At 43.9% G+C, this 23799-nt stretch overlaps 1 protein-coding gene across 2 annotated transcripts in view; it reads right to left on the reverse strand.

The window, feature by feature from the left end:
- The window catches only part of LOC126355348 (homeobox protein EMX1-like), a 265187-nt gene that overhangs the window by 184403 nt on the left and 56985 nt on the right, over positions 1 to 23799 (reverse strand). The window lies entirely within an intron of this gene.

Here is a 23799-nt window from a genome sequence, read left to right on the forward strand (position 1 = left end):
ACTGGAATCATTTCTTATAAAATGTCGTATTACGACGTATTCTTTGCTGCGGGCCCTACCGAAAAGAAAATTAGTGGATAAAGTTTTTATCAGGAACCCATACCTGGAAATGTACCGTTTGGATGTAAAGTACGTTTGAAGATCGGATCACTTTCAAATCTCCCGCGTCCGAGCACTCCCACGGCGGAGACGAGGAGCGCTAACCTGTGATTTCTACAGAAGTGGACGGCAGGGGCCATGTTTAGAGCACTCTTCTACGTGACGAAAGACATCTGCTTCTAAGGCGTCTGTGCGGCGCGTCAGTGGAACATCACAGTCAGCCCTCCTAGTTGCGAAAGGGCCAGTTTCCCGCAGCCGTTGACGTAGTCGGAAGAAAACGGCATGTCATATCGTAATTACAGTAGGGACTCACGGCGGCGCCCTCTTGTCAGATTGTGTGCGAACCATGAAGTATGAGACTTGAAAGTGATTCGATCTTCACACTTGTTTTGTATACAAACCGTATATTTTCGAACAAGAGCTCGTTCTTTATCTTCGAAGTCCCCTCTCCAACTTCTAGGAACCTGTGACAGAAATTGTCAAACACCCTGTACTTTTACATACAGATGGTCCAGAAAAATGTAGACACTCTCTGATACCCAATGGAATAAAATGGCATACCATTACAATTCTTGCATTGGAGGAATGTTATTTATATGTTCAAAGTGACCCCCATTAGCAACCAAACAACATCGATGCCGCTGGACTGTTGGCCGAACCACGGCTGCCAGTATTGCCGGTGTTACAGCCGCACAGGACGCGTCGATGGCTTCTCGTAGATCGTTCAGTGTAGCTGGCTTCTGTTGATCAATTTCATTTTTCAAGGTCCCCCATAGGTAGAAGTCAAGAGGCGTAAGGTCTGGAGTCCGTGATGGGCACTCAACAGCTCCACTTCGACATATCCATCGTCCAGGTAGATTTTTATCCAAGTACGCTCTGACATTTTTATGGTAGTGAGGCGGAGTTCCGTCTTATTGTAGGTAAAATCTTTCATTCTCAGACACCTCTCGGATGAAACTTCCTGGCAGATTAAAACCGTGTACCGGAACGAGACTCGAACTAGGGACCTTTGCCGTTCGCGGACAAGTGCTCTACCAAGCACGACTCAAGACCCGTCCTCACAGCTTCAATTATGCCGGTACCTTGTCTCTTACTTTCCAAACTTCGGCTCACACTCCGCTGCAGAGTGTAAATCTCATTCTGAGACCTCTGGGATGGTAGGTAAAGCCTGTTTGCAGCGTGTGAAGGTACGACCCACCAGTTACGGTACTTTTTCATCTCTTGCAACTTGAGTCCTCAATTATTTGCTGGATGTATTGTAGTCATTGTCTTCCTTCTTAGTTTGTACCCTCCACGGCTCCCTCCTGTACCATATAAGTTATTCCCTGAGACCTTAACAGGCGTCCCTATGAAACTGCCCCTCCTTCTTGTGTTTTCCGTATATTCCTTCGCTCGCCGATTCTGCGGAGGACCTCCTCATTTTTTACCTTATCAATCCACCTAATTTTCAACGTTCTTCTGTAGCACCACGTCTCATATTCTTCGATTCTCTTCTTTTCCGGTTTTCCCACACTCCATGTTTCACTACCATACAATACTGTGCTCCAAACTACATTCTAAGAAATGTCTTCATCAAATTAAGGCCTATGTTTCTAGGCCAGAATTCATCTACTTCCTGATCATCAAGTCTGATATTAAGTTTCTCGCTAGTCTCACTTCTGCTACTTCTCATTATTTTCGTCTTCCTTCGATTTACTCTAAAATCCATACTTTCTATTCTTTACACTGTTGCCGGCCGTTGTGGCAGAGCGGTTCTAGGCGCTTCGGTCCGGAACCATGCTGCTGCTACGGCCGCAGGTTCGAATCCTGCCTCTGGCATGGGTGTTTGTGATGTCCTTAGGTTAGTTAGGTTTAAGTAGTTCTAAGTTCTAGGGGATTGATGACCTCAGAAGTTAAGTCCCATAGTGCTCAGAGCCATTTGAACCATTACACTGTTCATTCCATTCAACAGATCCAGTAATTCTCCTTCACTTTCACTGAGTATAGCAAAGTCATCAGCGAATATTGTCATTGATATCCTTTCACCTTGAGATTGCACAGTAATCCCAATCTCGAACGTTTCTTTTATTTCCTTCATTACTTCTTCGATGTATAGGTTGACACTAGGAGCGGAAAACTACACCCTTGCCTTGCACCATTTCTAATCCGAGCAATTTGTTCTTGGTCTTCCATTCTTAGTTTCCTCTTGGTACTTCATATTGTAAATTATCCAATTTTCGCTGTAGCTTACCTTATTGTTCTCAGAATTTCAAACATCTTGCAGCATTTCACACTGTCGAACGCTTTTCCCAGGTGGACAGATGCTATGAACGTGTCTTGATTTTTCTTATGTTTTACTTCCGTTATCAGCATCAGAAGTGCCTCTCTGGTGGCTGTACCTTCCCTAAAGGAAAACTGATCATCATTGACACACTTTCAATTTTCTATTCTTCTGTATACTATTCCTGCAGCAACTTGGATGCTTGAGCTGTGAAGCTGACTGTGCGATAATTCACGTTCTTGTCGGCTCGTCGCTCTATCACGCCGGTGATCATAACGTTTGAGCTTATCAATGTATAGCCTGATGGGTTAAAAATGGATGCCGCCGGCAAGCCGTCCATACTCTCCCTATGCAGACCTTTAACCAGGGAGGCTATGCGCTCCCTTAGCCTCGACGAACGGACCTGTCTTCAATTGCGCAGGCAGCCGCCAGTCAGGTATAGCGCCTACAGAGCACCGTGCGACTTCCCGCCACACACGCACTCAGCGTCCGCGCCGCCACCAGACGCTCTGGCCGTGACGTGGCAACGGAAGCTGCACGCGGCAACTTTGATGTGCACGTACGGGGCAACTCGAAAAAACTCGCGTTGCAGAAATTGCTTTAATGCCCTCGTCGCAGTTTCTAAAGGGAGTCCAGTGCGGCCGTCGGGAAAATAGCCGGAAAATTAAAGGAGAGCTGAATGCCGGGCTGGCCGGCGCCGCTCGCTGGAGACGTCTGTCGGTAAATCAGCGCGGCTTATCCGCGATTACAGCACTATGCAATATGCATTAGCAGTAAGTACGGCTAATAACGCATTCATCCATCACGGCGCATGCTGCATTCACTTCGTAAATAAGTGAAACCGGTTTCCGCGACGCGTACTCCATCATCGGCAACGGACACAGAAAGCAAGGTGAGCGCCGGGTACAGAGAGAAAGAAGGCAGCGATTCGCGACTGCTGCCTACGTGGCATCAAAACGTTTCCCAGTTATGAGTTACGAGAGTTTACATGGTCTGCAAAGCGTGCTTTCTGGCGTAGTATTAATTAACCCTTACTTGTACACGAACAAAATTGACTGGCCCGCTTTTGCATAGTTCAATGCGGCAATCTCTTTGCTGGCCATCGAACCGCTACCACAGGGATGGCAATAAAGCCTGTGATAGCGGAACAAGACTTATTCAAGTCCCCTAACCAAGTTTAATGCATTACTGAGCAGGCAGCGAGAGAGGAGATACTGCGCAACAAGCATCTAGCTAAGTACCTCGGTTCTTTACACTTTAAGGTAACTGTCAGAAGAGTAAACTGACAAAACAAGACAGTAATTTTTCACGTGTGAATAGAGTGGAAATGCTTGTGCTGAAGCAAACACTGTGACGTTAGTTTGAAATTATTCAGAGAATCACTCAACATCCAGGCCAAAACGGCAACGTGAGAGGGTGACTTTCGTACCTCCAATATTGAGCTCATTGTCTTAATGACTAACATGTCGAAGAAGCCATGAATTAAGGGGCGAAAACTATTTCAGAATTGGAATAAACGTGCACGGGATATAAACACCAAAGGTACTCTGGCGATGTAATCATTCTGGCCAGAGGCGACTAAGAGGTAGACGTGCCGTTGAATGGAATGGGCTGACCACCTATAACAGAACTGACCACAATGGGAAAGTCATAGAAATTACAACTAATACAGAGGTTTGCAGACAGTCGTCCATGCCACACAATCTCCACAAAGACAAGTGGGAAGGGGGGAAATGGTAGCGATACAAGAAGTACCCTTCGCTACACACCGTAAGATGGCTTGCGTAGCATGTATGCCTACGTAGACGTTGATGCAAAGTCTAACGACAAACAAGAGGTATAAAGACTGCGAAACGTAGTGGAAGCGGAGTATTGAGGTACGTATCAAAATAGAGGAAAGAGAGAGTCTTATAAATCAACTCCGTTTTCCCTTTATAAATTAACAGACGATGAAAGAACCAAGTCAGACATTGAGAAATGACAATGGTATGTCTGACCACTGTCAAAGCTCACTGTACTCGTCACCCAGAACTGAATAAACTGAAATAACGAAAGAAAGAACTGAGCTTGTATATCTAGCTATATAGAGAATTTTATTAGAATACTTGCGGTGAAAATCACCTCGCAATCCGAATAGCGAGTCGCGAGATACTAAAGTTTTAATTCTGCTGGTTAATCTAAATTCAGAAGTGCCAGAAGCAAGCAGCGATCGCCATTGTCGCGGACTGGGGTAGTGGTAGCCAAGATAGCTGCTGGCTATGACATCACTGATGCTCGCTTCCTCGCATAATATGGTCATGTTCTCGTCCTGTGCCCGTTTCAGGCTCGCGATGGCCGGATCCCAGGCTGTGTTAAGCTGCAAACCGCAGTCCCTATTAATGGTGTTTTCAGATATGTTTATTTCTATATTTCTACATTTTTCTTATTTGTGTTGCAAATTATAATTATCTTCATAATAATAGATTAGATGAACGTTACTGAACCGGGAGTATGGATGGAAATTGAGGACGTTCTGTGCTTTTTTTTTTTTAAATTTGTAGTTGCTGTTAGGATATAAGAGAGGGGCTGTAGGTCCTAATCTGGCGAGGCAAAATAAAAAAAGTAAATAAAATGCAGCAAAATACATAGAAATACAAACAGGTAAAATAGAGCGAGTAAATAAATTTAAATATCTTGGAGAAACTATGCAACAGAATGGACTAGAAAAATCTGCAATAGATGTAAGAATTAACAAAATGGAAAGAGCATATGGTTTGACCAAAAATATTTACAACAAGAAATTTATATATAGAAAAACAAAACTAAAACACAATATCACAGTGGTACGACCAGAATGTTTATATGGATCTGAATGCCTAACGATGAACTACAAGATGGACAAACTAGAGGTAATGGAAAGAAGAATTATTAGAAAAATAATGGGCGCAATGAAAACTGCAGATGGTTGGAAAATAAGAAGCAATGAGGAGATCTACAAAAATATAGAGAAAATATCTGAAGTAATGGCCAAACGAAGATTAACCTTTTTTTGGACATCTCTACCGAATGGACGAATAAACAAATACTCCTATATTTGTGGAAAAAGAAATCGACAATAGCATGGATTACAGAAGTAAGAAAAGATCTTGAAAGAAACAACATCAAAGAATCAGAAATAGCAGAAAGAAACCGTTTTAAAAACAAAATACTAAATTTTGAAGGGTTTCAAAGCAGAAGAAACAAAAAATCGGGAACAACATGGACGGAAGAAAGGAAGAGACTTCATGGGGAGAAAATGAGGGAATACTGGAAAAATAGGAAACAACAACAAACAAAAAAGAGGAGCCGAAGTTGTTAACGTGATCCTAGTTGGTCAATACAATTGTAATATAACGTTTGCTCCTTCGCGCTAGCGTCGTCACCCCGTGCAGATCCTTGAGCGGCCGCCCCGAGCAGTGCGTGGTGTGGCTCCAGCGCCAGCGCCAGCGCCGAATCAGGGAGTTAGCACGGCCGTTGGCCGACGCGTCCGTTTGTTTTGCGCGCGGCGCAAATTGGCTGGCAGCCCGTATTTCACGGCGCCGGCCGCCCGGCCGCGGGCGAAGACGGCACCGAGGCTGCCCGGCGCCGCGTCGCTCGCGCCAGCACTTTATGGCGCCAGCAAATAAGGCCCTGCCCCGCGCGGGACGTAAATTACGCCTGTTAGCTATAGGCGCGCGCCCGTCTCGAATGCGATAATTTTCTGCGTCTCCGCCACGTTATTAGGCTTTGTTCTCGTGACTCGGAGCTGTGAGGTGCCAGCGGGCACCCCGCCGCTCGTCGACTTCGTCGCCTTCTATTTAGCGCCGTTCCAAAGATAGTTCTCATTCGCTTCTCGTGTTAGTAACGCTACAAATGCGGCTTTCGGAGAGTGGGACGAAACACTAACAGCGCAACGGATCCGTGACGAAGGCTCAAATGGTTCAAATGGCTCTGAGAACTATGGGACTTAACTTCTGAGGTCATCAGTCCCCTAGAACTTACAACTACCTAAGCCTAACTAACCTAAGGACATCACACACATTCATGCCCGAAGCAGGATTCGAACCTGCGACCGTAGCGGTCGCGCGGTTGCAGACTGTAACGCCTAGAACCGCTCGGCCACTTCGGCCGCCGGCCGTGACGAAGGAGGACTCTCTTCAGTTACAGACTCTAATACTTCCTACAACCTCAACAATTTCATGTCCACGTAATACGTTAAAATACAGCTAATACGCTTTAACAAACGTACACACACATTAAATAAACGAATAGTAAAAAATAAAAAAAACGTGCCAGTATTTAATGAACAAAGTAAGAGCATATGGACTATCAGACCAATTGTGTCATTGGATTGAAGAGTTCCCAGATAAGAGAACGCAGCATGTCATTCTCAATGGAGAGAAGTCTTCCGAAGCAAGAGTGAGTCAGGTGTGCCTCAGGGGAGTGTCGTAGGGCCGTTGCTATTCACAATATACATAAATGAAGTTGTGTATAACATCGGAAGTTCACTGAGGCTTTTTGCGGAAAATGCTGTGGTACATCGAGAGGTTGTAACAATGGTTCAAATGGCTCTGAGCACTATGGGACTCAACATCTTAGGTCATAAGTTCCCTAGAACTTAGAACTACTTAAACCTAACTAACCTAAGGACATCACACACACACACCCATGCCCGAGGCAGGATTCGAACCTGCGACCGTACCAGTCCGCGGTTCCGGACTGCAGCGCCATATGTAACAATGGTAAATTGTACTGAAATGCAGAAGGATCTGCAGCGAATTGACGCATGGTGCAGTGAATAGCAATTGAGTCTCAATTTAGGCAAGTGTAATGTGCTGCAAGTACATAGAAAGAAAGATCCCTTGTCATTTATCTATAATATAGCAGGTCAGCAACTGGAAGCAGTTAATTCCATAAATTATCTGGGAGTACGCATTAGGAGTGATTTAAAATTTAATGATGATATAAAGTTGTTCGTCGGTAAAGCACATGCCAGACGGAGATTCATTGGAAGAATCCTAAGGAAATGCAATCCGAAAACAAAGGAAGTAGGTTTCAGTACACTTGTTCGCCCACTACTTGAATATTGCTCAGCAGTGTGTGATCCGTGCCAGATAGGGTTGATAGAAGAGATAGAGAAGATCCAACGGAGAGCAGCGTGCTTCGTTACAGGATCATTTAGTAATCGCGAAAGCGTCACAGAGATGATACATAAACTCCAGTGGAAGACTCTGCAGGAGAGACGCTCAGTAGCTCGGTACGGGCTTTTTCTGAAGTTTCGAGAACATACCTTCACGGAAGAGTCAAGCAGTATATTGCTCCCTCCTACGTATGTCTCGCGAAGAGACCATGAGGATAAAATCAGAGAGATTAGAGCCCACACAGACGCATACCGACAATCCTTCTTTCCACGAACAATACGAGACTGGAATAGAAGGGAGAACCGATAGAGGTACTCAAGGTACCCTCCGCCACACATCATCAGGTGGCTTGCGGAGTATGCATGTAGATGTAGATGTACTTCTGGTCCTATACAGGATGGTCAGAAAATGTGTGAAATGCTTGTAGGGATGTTGCAGGGCAGGTTGTACTGAGATATGAATGTTACAAAAAAAAAAAAAAAAAAATCGATACGTTGCGCCGTTTCCAAGTTACTTAGCATTGAAGTTAGCCAATCAAATCGTCACGCGCGTAAATTCAAGTTTCAGCTAACGAGACAAAGCACTCGTTGGGCAACATCGCCCCTGACAGGCCGCTTGAATGTGGGCGCGCGACGCCCCGGTTGGCAAAATTCTATGCTAAATAACTCGGAAACGGAGCAACGTGCTGAATTTCTTTCTTGACAGTTGTGTCTCAGTACAATCTGCCCTGTAACATCCCTACAAGCATTTCACACATTTTCTGACCACCCTGTGTAAAAACAAATAAACGCGGTAAATGTTCCTGTACACAACCACATTAAAGTTGATAAACGCAATAAAAGCGACCCAAGATTTATTGCTAACCGTGTGAACACATGGACACAGACTATAATCGAACCATAGGCAAAGCTGGGTCGCGTACATAATCACTGAAAATGCGATATAAAAATACACAGTGATTCAGCTGCTCTACCAATGTTGTTTTATGCAACCCGCAGTGTTATACCTGGCCTTCAAAACCCACGACAGAGATTTTCATATTCTGTCGATCGCTACGTGCAAACTATTAGTCCTACACAAAAAAAATCAACGGGAACTTTTTGTAGGAAATTTAATGTATTTAAATTTTTTACTGGGATACGTTTTCTCTAGATGCCATGTTTTCGCGTTGTTTAAGAAGCGACTTTCAAACGAATCCCTCCTATGAATAACCCGCACTTCTGCAATGACCGAGCAACGCTACTGAACGGCGGTAGCACTCAGCGCGGGTCAGTGCTGTACTGTCGCTAGTGGAGTACTGATTATTCTTCGTGTTGTAATGTATCTGTTAAAACATATCTATAAAACAAATATCACAGTGCGGGATTAGCCGAGCGGTCTGTGGCCCTTCAGTCATGGACTGTGCGGCTGGTTCTGACGGAGGTTCGAGTCCTCCCTCTGGCATGGGTGTGTGTGTTTGTCCTTAGGATAATTTAGGTTTAGTAGTGTGTAAGCTTAGGGACTGATGACCTTAGCAAGTTAGATTTCACACGCATCTGAACATTTTTTGAACAAATATTGTGCTAGACAAATGTGGAACCACTCTGTTGAATGTGCACGTAAGATTTTGCCTTAAAAATCATGTTGTTCGTAATTGGATGCAAACAGACGCTTTCCATCGACACTGCGCGTCGCATAAAAGATGTGATACGTGGAAATTGTTTGGACTGATCGCAACTACACATTGCAAAACTGAAATTTCTGAATATGTGCCGAATCACTAGAGGAAAAGCCCTAGGCGATTCTCAGGAGAGATACCCGGTAGATTGTTTATTCTACTGTACCTTATTGTTAACAATTCTAGACTCTTAGCTTTATAGTCAGTTTCTTTCGTTATAACGACGGTACTACCCTTATCTGCTATGACACTTATGGCTTGTTTAGTTTTCAGGTTACTATACAATCAACAGCACTAACAACAAACTGAAAACTAATCAGTCCACCAGTACAAGAGCAGACAAGTGTAGTACCGACGTTCGTATGAAAGAAACTGACTATGAAGTTAGGATTCTAGAATTTTTTAACAATAACGTGATGTAGAATAAACTATATATTCAATCAAATGGCGGAACTTTCTTTTAATAATTGTTACCTGACTGGCTGTAAAACGCCGGCCGTGTTGGCCGAGCGGTTCTAGGCGCGACAGTCTGGAACTGCGCGACCGCTACGGTCGCAGGTTCGAATCCTGCCTCGGGCATGGATGTGTGTGATGTCCTTAGGTTAGTTAGGTTTAAGTGGTTCTACGTTCTAGGGGACTGATGACCTCATATGTTAAGTCTCATAGTGCTCAGAGCCATTTGTGGCTGCAAACCGTGGTAAAAATAATTATTAGTATCTACTTGGTACACTGGATCGGGTCGTTCTTTGTTGATGGTGCAATTCCATAAGCAAAAAATTTTACAGTACACCATCACCGAAGATGCTGTATGATAAACAGATATGTACATACATCTTGCGACAATAAAAGAAATATGAGCTATTAGTTTTGTGTGGTTCTCTTACATTTAATTTCATACCAACATGTGCTATGATGCGCTGGGACTCAGCGGATCCAAATGACGCGCTCTCGCTGAGCCTCGCCTACGGCGGCTGCGACTAAGAACGCCCTCTGCTACATCTACATCTACATCTACATCTACATCTACATGAGTACTCTGCAATTCACATTTAAGTGCTTGGCAGAGGGTTCATCGAACCACAATCATACTATATCTCTACTATTCCACTCCCGAACAGCGAGCGGGAAAAACGAACACCTAAACCTTTCTGTTCGAGCTCTGATTTCTCTTATTTTATTTTGATGATCATTCCTACCTATGTAGGTTGGGCTCAACAAAATATTTTCGCATTCGGAAGAGAAAGTTGGTGACTGAAATTTCGTAAAAAGGTCGCGATATAGGATGCCAGCGTCACACGGCCCAGTATAAGTCAGAGTCTTCGAAATATTCAGTCTTAGTCAGCCTTCGACAGTCTTCTCGTGCATTACTAGCGGGAGCCCCACACTGCACGACTCTTCTTAGTTTAATAGCTGGACTTTACTGCTTTTTGTTCTTTTGTAAAGTTTCTTCGCCAAGCCTGGAGACAGCTGTAAGTTAAGTAAAACTTCTGTTTACTGTGTTTATGTGTTATGTGTACGTGCAGCTTCCCTACGGCGACAGATGTAACACTACTCTGTAGCTCACCTCTCCTTACCGGTATGTACGAAGGACACAAGACACAGCGGATCGACAAAGGTGTGTCCTCGTCCTAGACTATCGATCCGCCCTCTTGGGATTAAGAGGGGTCAGAAAGCGAGTCCCGCAGAAACGCGAGCAGGCGCTAATCGGCTTTTAATTGACTCCCCTGTGCCGCGTGTCCCCGCTCGGGGGAAGGCGTTTAGCGCTATCGCGGCCGGCTATCGGCTCCGTACGGACGCCGACAGCCGAGGGGAGCGCCGACCGCACAGTAATTGGAGCGGAAGCGTGAAATTCCCATTACACGCGCCTCCGCCGGCTCGCCGGCTCGGCAGCGGGGCTGTGAACCCCTGACTCGAATTAAATTAAGCGGAACTTCCCACTTATAACAGGCTAAGCAAAGACGCGTACGTTAATTACGAGCTCTACGGGAAATTTACGCAGAGATTGGGTTCAAATGCAGTGAAGGTAAATCAGTATGGCGTTGGTAGTCATTAAATCATCACGTTAAGTACAAAGACGCCCACAATTTTCTTTATAAATTTTCTATATACTTAATCTTTTGTTCAAGAACTATACGGACTAGAAGGTTTCTCATTCAACTCCTACCTCGGCTGTGGGTGTATGGTAACAATGTGCCATCAGCGTTTGTGTTCTGTGAAAATATAGGATACGAAATGAAATGTAAGGAAATCAATACTACAACTAGAGTCATAAGCTACCCTGACTGCCGTAGACTATCGTAGGTAAGCGTAAACTACTGTACTTTCCCTAGTTGCTTTGGTCAGCTGAGATCCAAACTGCGTTACCTGTACGTTAGGTGTGTTGCATATCTATCGGGCGTTACCTAAATTCGATCACTTTGTTTGTTTATGCCATCAGTGTCTTGCTAGGTTCCCTTAGAAACTGGAAGCAGTGAAGCACCTAGAATGTGGGTGAAGTATAACAGGCCGCATAACCTACGAAACATTTTTGTACTACATAGTCATTGTTCTGTCAGAGCTTAAAAATAAAGAGCATCTATAACAAAATTAAAATCGTCAGTGATTAATTCTGGTTTTATTCGAAAATTGTTTATTTTACTGTGAAACAAAAGGTTGTTGTAGTAAAATTAAAAAATACAGATTTATGCTAATGCTCTAGAAAACGCAATTTCTTAAAAAATACGGAAATTATAAAACACAAAACAAAAACATATCAAATATCGCTTCAATACTCCGTTGAGTTTCTGTTACTCATAAACAACTTCCGCGTTTATCAGTGATAACAGGAAACGCTGGTCTTGATCACGATGGAGAACATTCTATTGAGTACCAAATAACGGACCTTTTTTGTTTGTGCGCATTTAAATCGTACTTGCACCAAAAGCAGTTGCTTATGTGATATAAAAGCGCAGAAGTTACGTGGTCAACTGATTTTCATTACTTATAAAATGCAAGCTTATTTTGTAAGGATATAAAATACATAGTGGACTAACGCTGTATAGCTGTAATTACTTGGCCAGCCCTTGTGGCCGAGCGGTTCTAGGCACTTCACTCCTGAACCGCGCTGCTGCTACGGTCGCAGGTTCGCATCCTGCCTCGGGCATGGATGTGTGTGATGTCCTTAGTTTAGTTATGTTTAAGTAGTTTAAGTCTAGGGGACTGATGACCTCAGATGTTAAGTCCCATAGTGCTCAGAGCCATTTCAACCACTTTTTCTAATTAGTTGCAAAACAAACTATCTAACAAAAAACAAAGACAAGTTGTCGAGTCCCAGCTTCTCTCACTACTGGCAATCCAACCGTTTACCACGCCATTTACCAGTATACACGTGTACCAGAACTACCGAGACGTAGGTTTGGTGGAGCGCAACTCTACACACAACCGAAAAGCATATGTCCAACCGACGTCACTAAGGCACGCCTACTGTTTTATTGTATTTAATGTTATCGTGTTGCTTAATCCACACAGCCTACTGTAATCTTACTTCTCGAGATTTTCGTCTTCCTTGGTGGCTTTCGCAATGTCCGTTACCAGTGGGTTGAATTTCTTGAGAAGGGCTGGTGTCTGCATATCTTGGGACCAGGTTGTACGATACAAAAATGTTCCAATAGATCTGTGTGGCTAATGCGTGGTTAAATATGGTTCCGTTGAAAGACGCGCTGACAAACTATCGCGGCAGAATCTGGCAGTCGCATAAATTCAACAGCTGTTGGAAGAAGCCGGTGGTATGCTACCCACTACGCGAAACAGTGTATCGTAATGACTGCGTAGGATTTCGCCAGATATTTTACCCGGTGCTGTGCTAAGTGTCGCGCCGGCTTTTGCGGAGAAATGCAGCCGGAGCGGGATCGTGCTGTGTTGTCCCTTGTGGGGGAGCGTAAACGTGTGGGTAACGAAGCGGAGCGAAGCACAAAAGGAGGAGGCGAGCAGCGGGCCAGCGACGTCCGCTGCGCCAGTTTAAGAGGCGGCCGGACAGGCGTGAAACCGCCGGCCACGAAGCGACAGCAATGCGCGACAGCCCGAAATGCGCACTCTGTCCACAAAGCGGACAGCGCGGCAGCGCCGTAGCGTCGCCGTTAAGGAGAGGCGCAGAAAACAACAGCCAGGCCAGCGGACTACGTTTTCACTGAAATTTGACGCAAGCAAGCAGAGACACTACGAGGCGAGGATACAGGGTGACAATTATTGAACTGTATGGAAAATAGGCCGGCCGAATGGCCGTGCGGTTCTAGGCGTTGCAGTCTGGAACCGCAAGACCGCTACGGTCGCAGGTTCGAATCCTGCCTCGGTCATGGATGTGTGTGATGTCCTTAGGTTAGTTAGGTTTAACTTGTTCTAAGTTCTAGGGGACTAATGATCTCAGAAATTGAGTCCCATAGTGCTCAGAGCCATTCGAACCATTTGTATGGAACATAAACGTAAATTAGTTACAAGCTTGTATGAATATCAAGAACTGAGATGGAAACCCAGTTCTAAGCAAAGAAGGGAAAGCAGAAAGGTGGAAGGAGTATATAGAGGGTCTATACAAGGGCGATGTACTTCAGTACAATATTATGGAAATGAAAGAGGATGTAGATGAAGATGAAATGGGAGATATGATACTGCAAGAAGAGTTTGACAGAGCACTGAAAGATCTAAGTCGAAACAAGGCCCCGAGAGTAGACAACATTCCATTAGAACTACTCACAGTATTGGGAGAGGCAGCCCTGACAAAACTCTACCATCTGGTGAGCAAGATGTATGAGACAGGCGAAATACCCTCAGATTTCAAGAAGAATATAGTAATTCCAATCCCAAAGAGAGCAGGTGTTGACAGATGTGAAAATTGCCGAACTATCACTTTAATAAGTCACGGCTGCAAAATACTAACGCGAATTCTTTACAGACGAATGGAAAAACTGACAAGCCGAAGATCAGTTTGGATTCCGTAGAAATGTTGGAACACGTGAGGCAATACTGACCTTACGACTTACCTTAGACGCTAGATTAAGAAAAGGCAAACCTACGATTTTCGCATTTGTAGAATTAGAGAAAGCTTTTGACAATGTTGACTGGAATACTCTCTTTCAAATTCTGAATGTGGCAGGGGTAAAATACAGGGAGCGAAAGGCTATTTACAATTTGTACACAAACCAGATGGCAGTTATAAGAGTCGACTGACATGAGAGGGAAGAAGTGGTTGGGAAGGGAGTGAGACAGGGTTGTAGCCTCTCCCCGATGTTATGCAATCTTTATATTGAGCAAGAAGTAAAGGAAACAAAAGAAAAATTCGGAGTAGTTATTAAAATCCATGGAGAAGAAATAAAAACTTTGAGGTTCGCCGATGACATTGTAATTCTGTCAGAGACAGCAAAGGACTTGGAAAGGCAGTTGAACGGAATGGACTGCGTCTTCAAAGGAGGATATAACATGAACATCAACAAAACCAAAACGGGGAAATGGAATGTAGTCGAATTAAGTCGGGTGATGCTTAGGGAATTAGATTAGGAAATGAGACACTTAAAGTAGTAAAGGGGTTTTGCTATTTGGGGAGCAAAATAACTGATGATCGTCAAAGTAGAGAGGATATAAAATGTAGACTGGCAATGGGAAGGAGAGCGTTTCTGAATAACAGGAATTTGTTAACATCAAGTATAGATTTAAGTGTCAGGAAGTCGTTTCTAAAAGTATTTGTATGGAGTGTAGCCATGTATGGTAGTGAAACATGGACGATAAATAGTTTGGACAAGAAGAGAATGGAAGCTTTTGAAATGTGGTGCTACAGAAAAATGCTGAAGTTTAGATGGGTAGATCACATAACTAATGAGGAGGTATCGAATAGAATTGGGGAGAAGAGGAGTTTGTGGCACAACTTGACAAGAAGAAGGGATCGATTGGTAGGACAGGTTCTGAGGCATCAAGGGATCTCCAGTTTAGTATTTGAGGGCAGCGTGGAGGGTAAAAATCGTAGAGGGAGACCAAGAGATGAATACACTAAGCAGATTCAGAAGGATGAAGGTTGCAGTACGTACTGGGAGCTGAAGCAGCTGGCACAGGATAGAGTAGCATAGAGAGCTGCATCAAACCAGTCTCTGGACTGAAGACCACAACAACAACAGTTACAAACTACGGCATGCACTTTTTCATCGTGTGAACGTCATTATATATTCGGATTGAGGCTATGACAAATTCGATATGCTTGCCACCATTGGCAATGATGTGGCGTAGACGAATAGCTGAATTCTGCATGATCTACTGAAGTGCCGGATCATCGATTCTGTCGATGACCTACTAAATGGCTGTTTTCAACTCAGCAATGGTATTGGCGTTATTGCTGTACAACTTGTCTTTAATATAGCCCCACAAAGAGGAGTCGCAAATGTTCAGATCCGGAGAATATGGAGCCCCTTGCCAATGGCCACTGGGTACCCCACAGTCAGAATGGGGTCCCCAAAGCGCTCCTCCAGGACATCAAACACTCTCCTGCTTCGGTGGGCCGAGCTCCGTCTTGCATGAACTACGTCTTATCGAAATCAAGGTCACTTTGGACAATGGGGGTAAAATCATCTTCCCAAACAATCAGGCCGGCCGGTGTGGCCGAGCGGTTCTAAGCACTTCAGTCTGGAACCGCGAGACCGCTACGGTCGCAGGTTCGAATCCTGCCTCGGGCATGGATGTGTGTGATCTACATCTACATCTATACTTCGCAAGCCACCTGACGGTGTGTGGCGGAGGATAACTTGCGTACCTCTATCGGTTTTCCCTTCTATTCCAGTCTCGTCTTGTTCGTGCAAAGAAAGATTTCGGTACGCCTCTGTGTGGGCTCTAATCTCTCTGATTTTAGCTTCATGCAAAGAAAGATTGTCGGTACGCCTCTGTGTGGGCTCTAATCTCTCTGATTTTAGCTTCATGGTCTCTTCGTGAGATATACGTAGGAGGGAACTATATACTGCTTGATTCCTCGGTGAAGGTATGGTCTCTAAACTTCAACAGAAGTCCATACCGAAGTTCTGAGCGTCTCTCTTGCAGAGTCTGCCACCCCTACATTCAGGCGCTAGAGCAGAGGCGAGGCTGAATTGGAGTCGAAGTTTCTAACAATTATATTAGTAACGTGCTCAACAAAGCCGCGTGGGTGGTGCTGAGGGCTGTGCCGAATTGTGGTGGAAGAGGGGGCGGGCGTTAAACGGATCCTTCACCGTTTTATTTATGCACGTGCAAATGTCGCAGTCAGGCGTGATCGCGCCAAGGTAGGGCAGAATTGTGGTGAAATTTGGTGCCAATGTGACATTAACCTATCTTACAGACCACATGAAATTCTGAGCTGTGACCTTTTTTCACTTGTGGCAACACCTTGCTGTTTTAACCGTTGCTGAGGTTGACGTCGCAGAGTGCCACACTATTGCACCACCATAGTGGAAGATTGTAGGCACCTTTGAAAATAATTTCAAACTTATGCGTCTCAAATGAAAACAATTACGGGTTTTCGAAAAGGTGATCCTTTAACTTTGTTGTACAGTGTCTATTGGTGTTTTATTTTGAAATTTGTGTTAAGTCGACATAAAAGAATTTTACCCTCAATTAATCATCAAGAATGTCATATCTGATTTGTTCAGAAAGCTCTCTCGTTGTAGGGTCACACAGTATTGTATTCACAATTGTTCGTTGCGCCTCACTAATAGGTAATACATCATACGTCAGCGTATTGATGGCAGCTTTAATTGGTCGAGTCGAGCATGAGCCATCTGTGGTACACTCCGCCCGATGGGGGATGTAGCAGGAACCACAGGTAGTACACGTTAACGAGAACGCGTTAAGAAACGTGCAATATAATGATACTGGTATATTTATGCAGTATAATATTTCGTGCAACACGGAAAAAATGCAAGCCTTCAAAGCAACTAGGGCCTACCGTAAGTACATGTGCTATGCGTTTATCATACAATTTAAGCATTAATTTATACTCGATTTCGTTTCCTTTCCGAAAAGTTTGAGATGTTTTCATCATAGGGCACTATGGAATTCAATGCACTCAACACCTCCATAAAATGCAGAGGAGTGTGCACTGACATGAAACTTCTTGGCACGTTAAAACTTCGTGCCGGATAGGAACTCGAATCCGAGACCTTTATCTTTCGCTGGCAAATAGTCTACCAACAGAGCTAGAGGAGCGCGACTCACGACCCATTCTCACAGCTTTAGTTCCGTCAGTACCTCATCACCTGCCTTCGAAACTTCACAGAAGGTACTGGCGGGAGCAAAAGTTTGAGGACCGGTCGTGAGTCGTGCTCGGGTGGCTCAGGTGGTAGAGTAATTGCCAGCAAAATGCAAGGGTCCCGGGTTCGAGTCCTGGTCTGCCACCCAGTTTTAATCTACCGGGAAGTTTCAATCAACATCTGATTAACAGATTGTCTCGTAAATGCACGGCATCTTTGGGCATTTTCTTTGTAAGCACATCAGGTCCACATGGTCACAGTGGCGGCAACACATGTTAGATTATCCACTCCTGATGTATGCGATCCACGACAGCTAATATTATATGGTTTTTGGTGTACGTGGGGCCAGCGAATGACGTACATTACGCCTACGTGGTCGCAACGGTGACACCACGTTGTAGGGTGTACACTCCTGATGTATGCAGTCAACGACAGTTTGCATTGTATGGGTTTTAGATACATGCGCCAATGCATCGAAGTACTCTTTTGGTCTATAGAGGACCTGAAGATGGCGTAAATGTTGGGCCGAAACTAGTCGTTTGAAATAAATTTCTTTTATCATACGGTTTTGGTAGCCTGTTTTCTTTATTTATGTCGTCAGCCGCTGTCCCACATCCGCGACAACGATGGATTTCCGAAAGCTTTGATTGAGCAAGGGTGTGAATGAAAGAGGTCGCGGCTTCTTCAAGGAAGCCATCCCAGTTGATTTAGGGAAACAGCGTTGGCTGTAGTCTGTGCATAAATGACTGTAATCACCAATTTCAATCATCGGCAGTTTGTTATACTTTCCAGTGCTCTCTCTTACTGAACCTCCCCCCCCCCCCCCCTCTTCCTCTCTCCCTCCCTCTAGCCGGCCGATGTGGCCGAGCGGTTCTAGGCGCTCCAGTCCGGAACCGCGAGACTGCTAAGGTCGCAGGTTCGAATCCTGCTTCAGGCATGGATGTGTGTGATGTCCTTAGGTTAGTTAGGTTTAAGTAGTCCTAAGTTCTAGGTGAGTGATGACCTAGGATGTTAAGTCCCATAGTGCTCAGAGCCATTTAAACCATTTTTTCCCTCTCTCTCTCTCTCTCTCTCTCTCTCTCTCTCTCTCTCTCTCTCTCTCTGTCTGTCTCCTTCCTGTCTCAAACTACCTAAACTGCTGTCGAGAATAACCTCTCCACAACGAGCATCTACACCCCGCTACGCGTAGTAAGAATAAGATTCAGCTTTTCCAATGGGAAATTTTCGACCACCCATCCTACAGACCAGAGCTCAAATTCGACGACAATTATCTTTCTTTGTACTTGGAATAATGACATGGTTGACAATGGTTTGGACGTTGTCAACTTGTTCAAGTCCCATGTAGAGAACTTCTATGTAGAGACGTTCAGGTAGCTATTGCAACGGGACGAACTATTAAGAAGTCAACGGCTATTACATGGAAAAATTAAGTGGGCTTATGGAAAAATAAAACCGCCGACAACAGATTTTTCTAAAAAAAATATGTATTTTTATGGTCGAAGAGCTCTCACTTTTCGAATATACCTCGTATTTATATTTATAGAGCATTGTGCATCGCATTCACAGAGTGTCACCAACATAATATAAGATGGCAGTAAAGTTTCGACGTGTAATTGTCTACAACTCGACTATAGAATTTTGCAATGATGCGTCGAAACCAGTACACAATAGTCATGGGATCGATATTTGCGTACGGCTTTTCCTCAGTTAGAATATCCGCTGGAATGGATTGCCTTCTTATAAATCGATTTTATTGACTAAAGCTTTTAGATCAACATAGTGCTCATCTCGATTACGGAAGCCGTCAACTAGCTATGCATTTACAGTTTCCTCAGCATAGCAGGACGATTCTCAGAGGGTCCAGCTAATTGCTAAAAGGTCTAAGGCAGTCTCCACTTAAGAAACATTGTTTCAGCAGAAAGATCGTCAATTTATGGAGGAAAAGCATTCTGATACGCAACGGCACCACCACCAGCAATTCAAGACTAAATTGTAAAATCAAAAAGCATTCAGCCCCCTGCGGAAACGAACTTTTCGTACGCTAACAACATTGGGTAGAAATATTTGTGTAAAGGGTATTATAAAATAATGCAGTTGCTCCCTTCATGTCATCAGCATGATGAATGGTGCTAGGAGATAAGGTATTACATGTCCTCTCACAATTAAGGATCTTTATCGTCGATACTGCGAAGAGTCAGAATAAGCGGCATCCATGCCGCGATGAATGCAGAATGAACCATTGTTCTGGAGACACACCGAGAGCTGTTGGAGTTAATGGCGAGCTCTTTCCCAACTGTCTATGTCATTCCAGCACGTAAAAAGAAATTGGATAACACCATATAGAAGACCTGAAGTCATTAGTTATGTCAAGTCGGTTGTGCGAGTAAACGCAGGTACACCACAAGCACTGTACATAGCGTGGTGGAGAGTCTATCGTAAGCCTTTTAATGTTCCCCTCTCCTCTTCATTTCACGTACGGCACGATGGGAAAGTTGCTGTCTGTGTGACTCTGTACGCGCATCAGTGTGTTTTTTTTTGTTTTTTTTTTTTTTTTGTTTTTACAAGAAATACACGACGAAGGCAGTGTCATTATGCGCGTTGTATTGGAAGTACCAGATCTCTTTAATTCTGACGGTGTTTTTAGATTAAAAAGCGCTTCCTTCCATTTTGTTGTTCAGATCAATTTGACATCTACGACGAACAGCTCGCACGAGTCTCAGATGAAAATACAAGATCACCCTGGAAACTGTAGTCTTGCTTTAGCCAACTCAACAATTTCTACTCGCAACTTTATTCCTACATATTTAACCTACATGGCTGACTTCACAAACTTCTCACAGATCTTATACACGAATGCATTTCGCAAATATCATCGTGTCACATCATAACCCTGGGTTACAACAGACGCCACAGTTATGAGTTATTTTTGTCCCTTTAAATATCGTATCATCCACCTGAGTTAGAGACGCTACGTCACCGCTCTCTTACGACGTCACAAAAAGTTTAGCTAAAGAGGAAAGTCATGAGACTGAATGTAATGTACTCGTGCGAAACTATAAGGTAAGTGTTCTGGTTTCTAAATTTCGTAAAGGATTGTACTGACAGCTACTTCCAATGTTGTTTAAGTTGAAATTCATTATAGCATTAGTGCATTCATGTTATTTTGAATTCTTAGCACGTTTCCACGTGGAATATAATCGAATTACGTCGGGTGATTAGGAAATGAGGCACTTAAAGTAGTAAAGGAGTTCTGCTATTTTGGGAGCAAAACAACTGATTATGGTTGAAGTAGAGAGGATATAAAATGTAGGCTGGCAATGGCAAGGAAAGCGTTTCTGAAGAAGAGAAATTTGTTAACATCGAGTATAGATCTAAGTGTCAGGAAGTCGTTTCTGAAAGTATTTGTAAGGAGTGTAGACATGTATGGAAGTGATGGTTTGGACAAGAAGAGAATAGAAGCTTTCGAAATGTGGTGCTACAGAAGAATGCTGAAGATTAGATGGGTAGATCACATAACTAATGAGGAGGTATTGAATAGAATTGGGCAGAAGATGAGTTTGTGGCACAACTTGATAAGAAGAAGGGATCGGTTGGTAGGACATGTTCTGAGGCATCAAGGGATCACCAATTTAGTACTGGAGGGCAGCGTGGAGGATAAAAATCGTAGAGGAAGACCAAGAGATGAATACACTAAGCAGATTCAGAAGGATGAAGGCTACAGTAGGTACTGGGAGATGAAGCAGCTGGCACAGGATAGAATAGCATGGAGACTGCATCAAACCAGTCCCAGGACTGAAGTCCACAGCAACATGTTCAGAACTTTAAATATTTATTATATTCTACATAATAATTTTCCGTGAAGTTCCATGTTCGAGAGAATGTAGTTACTATCTAATGCAGTCTAATATAAACAGGTTGCAGTTGTCGCCACCTTGCTCTCGAAACAGCTCCATCTGGATCGTTTCGCTTCAGAAGTTTCAATAGAGATATACCAACACTTGTTGGCTTGCAGAGGCCGTTCTGGCAGCTAAGTTGTCGGACATTCCACGCAGATGAAAACAAAAGGAAAGAACGCTCGAGTAAAACGAGCTGGCCGGCACCGCACCGGCACGCCGTACCTCGGCACGAGTAACGCAGTGTACCGCGGTCGCATGCCACGGGCGCAACTGCTGGCGGATGCTGCGCGCCCGGTTGCTCAGACACGAACAGCGCACGGCGCCTCTGGGCGGGATACTTATCTGCCTCTGCATTTAAATTTTAATGAATAAATTACGCCGGATAATCGGGCGCAGCTGGAGACTTCTGGGCGCGTAAACTGCCCCCTCCGGGGAAAGAAGTAGTAGCAGATGGGCTTCCTTTATATGACGTCTCTATACGGGTTGGCAGCTCATTACCTTAACCGATACAACACTTGTACTGTTCCGAAATACTCTTCCTCTGCGTTAAACTGAAAAAATACTTCACAGCTTCGAAATTAATGAAAGCTAATTCCCTTACGGTGTAATGAAAACACTTCTGAACTTACTGTAAATTATCATCTGAATGAATGTACGCAGCAGCTGTTGAGCGTTACATGAAACAAGTTACCTGTTACTCTCTAGCGACCCTTCAACTTTTGCGGAACCGGGTACACTCGAGCATATATTTTATTTTTTAATTTATTTACCTGGTGACCATAAAGTCAGTATAAATTTTAAAACTGAATAAATCACGGAATAATGTAGATAGAGAGGTACAAATTGACACACATGCTTGGAATCACATGGGGTTTTATTAGAACCAAACAAAACAATACAAAAGTTCAAACAATGTCCGAGATATGGCGCTTCATATGATCAGAATAGCAATAATTAGCATAACAAAGTAAGACAAAGCAAAGATGATGTTCTTTACAGGAAATGCTCAATATGTCCACCATCATTCCTCAACAATAGCTGTAGTCGAGGAACAATGTTGTGAACAGCACTGTAAAGCATGTCCGGAGTTATGGTGAGGCATTGGCGTCGGATGTTGTCTTTCAGCATCCCTAGAGATGTTGGTCGATCACGATACACTTGCGACTTCAGGTAACCCCAAAGCCAATAATGGCACGGACTGAGGTCTGGGGACCTGGGAGGCCAAGCATGACGAAGGTGGCGGCTGAGCACACGATCATCACCAAACGACGCGCGCAAGAGATCTTACACGCGTCTAGAAATATTTTTTTTTTTGTTCTAATAAAACCCCATGTCATTCCAAGCATGTGTGTCAATTTTTACCTCTCTATCTACATTATTCCGTGGTTTATTAAGTTTTCAAATTTATACTGACTTTTTGATCACCCGGTATTCTTTATTTGAGTACCTTAAGCCTTATATTTTTTGCTGTTTGCTCATAGAATCTGTACGCTATCTATTAGGCTCATAAGTGGGAGGATAAGAATTTGGGAACACAAAAAAACACAACCAGTACCAGTTGACCTGTTGACAGCGAGTATAGATTTAAGTGACAGGAAGTCTTTTCTGAAAGTATTTGTATGGAGTGTAGCCATGAACGGAAATGAAACATGGACGATAAATAGTATAGACAAGAAGAGAATAGAAGCTTTCGAAATGTGGTTCTAAGGAAGAATGCTGAAGATTAGATGGGTAGATCACGTATCTAATGAGAAGGTACTGAATAGAATTAGGGAGAAGAGAAATTTGTGGCACAACTTGATTAGAAGAAGGGAACGGTTGGTGGGACACATTCTGAAGGATCAGGGGATCATCAATTTAGTACTGGAGGGAAGCGTGGAGGGTAAAAATCGTATTGGGAGACCAAGAGATGAATACATTAAGCAGATTTCATAAGGATGTAGATTGCAGTAGTTACTCGTAGATGAGAGTCTTGCACAGGATAGAGCAGGATAGAGAGCTGCGTCCCTAATTCGGTGTAGTAAAACCCTAGGCATTCAAACCTGCTTCCAGTCATATCGGAATAGATAAATGCACGTTCTGTATGGTTTTAAAGGGACTCTTATGCCATTCTTCCTGCAAAATATTGATAAGTTCAAGTACTGATGATGTAGGTGGACACCGATAATGCATCTCTCTCTCCAAAATTGCCCACGAGTGCACGATAACAGTGAGATCTGGTGACTGTTGTAGACAAGCGAAGATTCGAAAATTCACCCTGATGCTCACAAAACCAGTCCTGCACGATGCAAGCTCTGTGAACACAGCATCACCATTGGCGAGCAAACATTGCACCATGCGATAGACCCGGTTAGCCAAAATGATCACATAGTCTTGATAGTAAAGCGACATTGCAGAGTGACCATGAGACCCATGGAATATTACGAACTGCTGCCCAAGTCATTACCTAAGACCAAGCATGTTTCATTCTTGGGACGTACAGTAGTCAAGAAGTTGGAAACCGTGTGAAACAAGACTC

This window comes from Schistocerca gregaria, chromosome 3 (genome assembly GCF_023897955.1).
Source record: "Schistocerca gregaria isolate iqSchGreg1 chromosome 3, iqSchGreg1.2, whole genome shotgun sequence".
Classification (NCBI taxonomy): domain Eukaryota; kingdom Metazoa; phylum Arthropoda; class Insecta; order Orthoptera; family Acrididae; genus Schistocerca; species Schistocerca gregaria.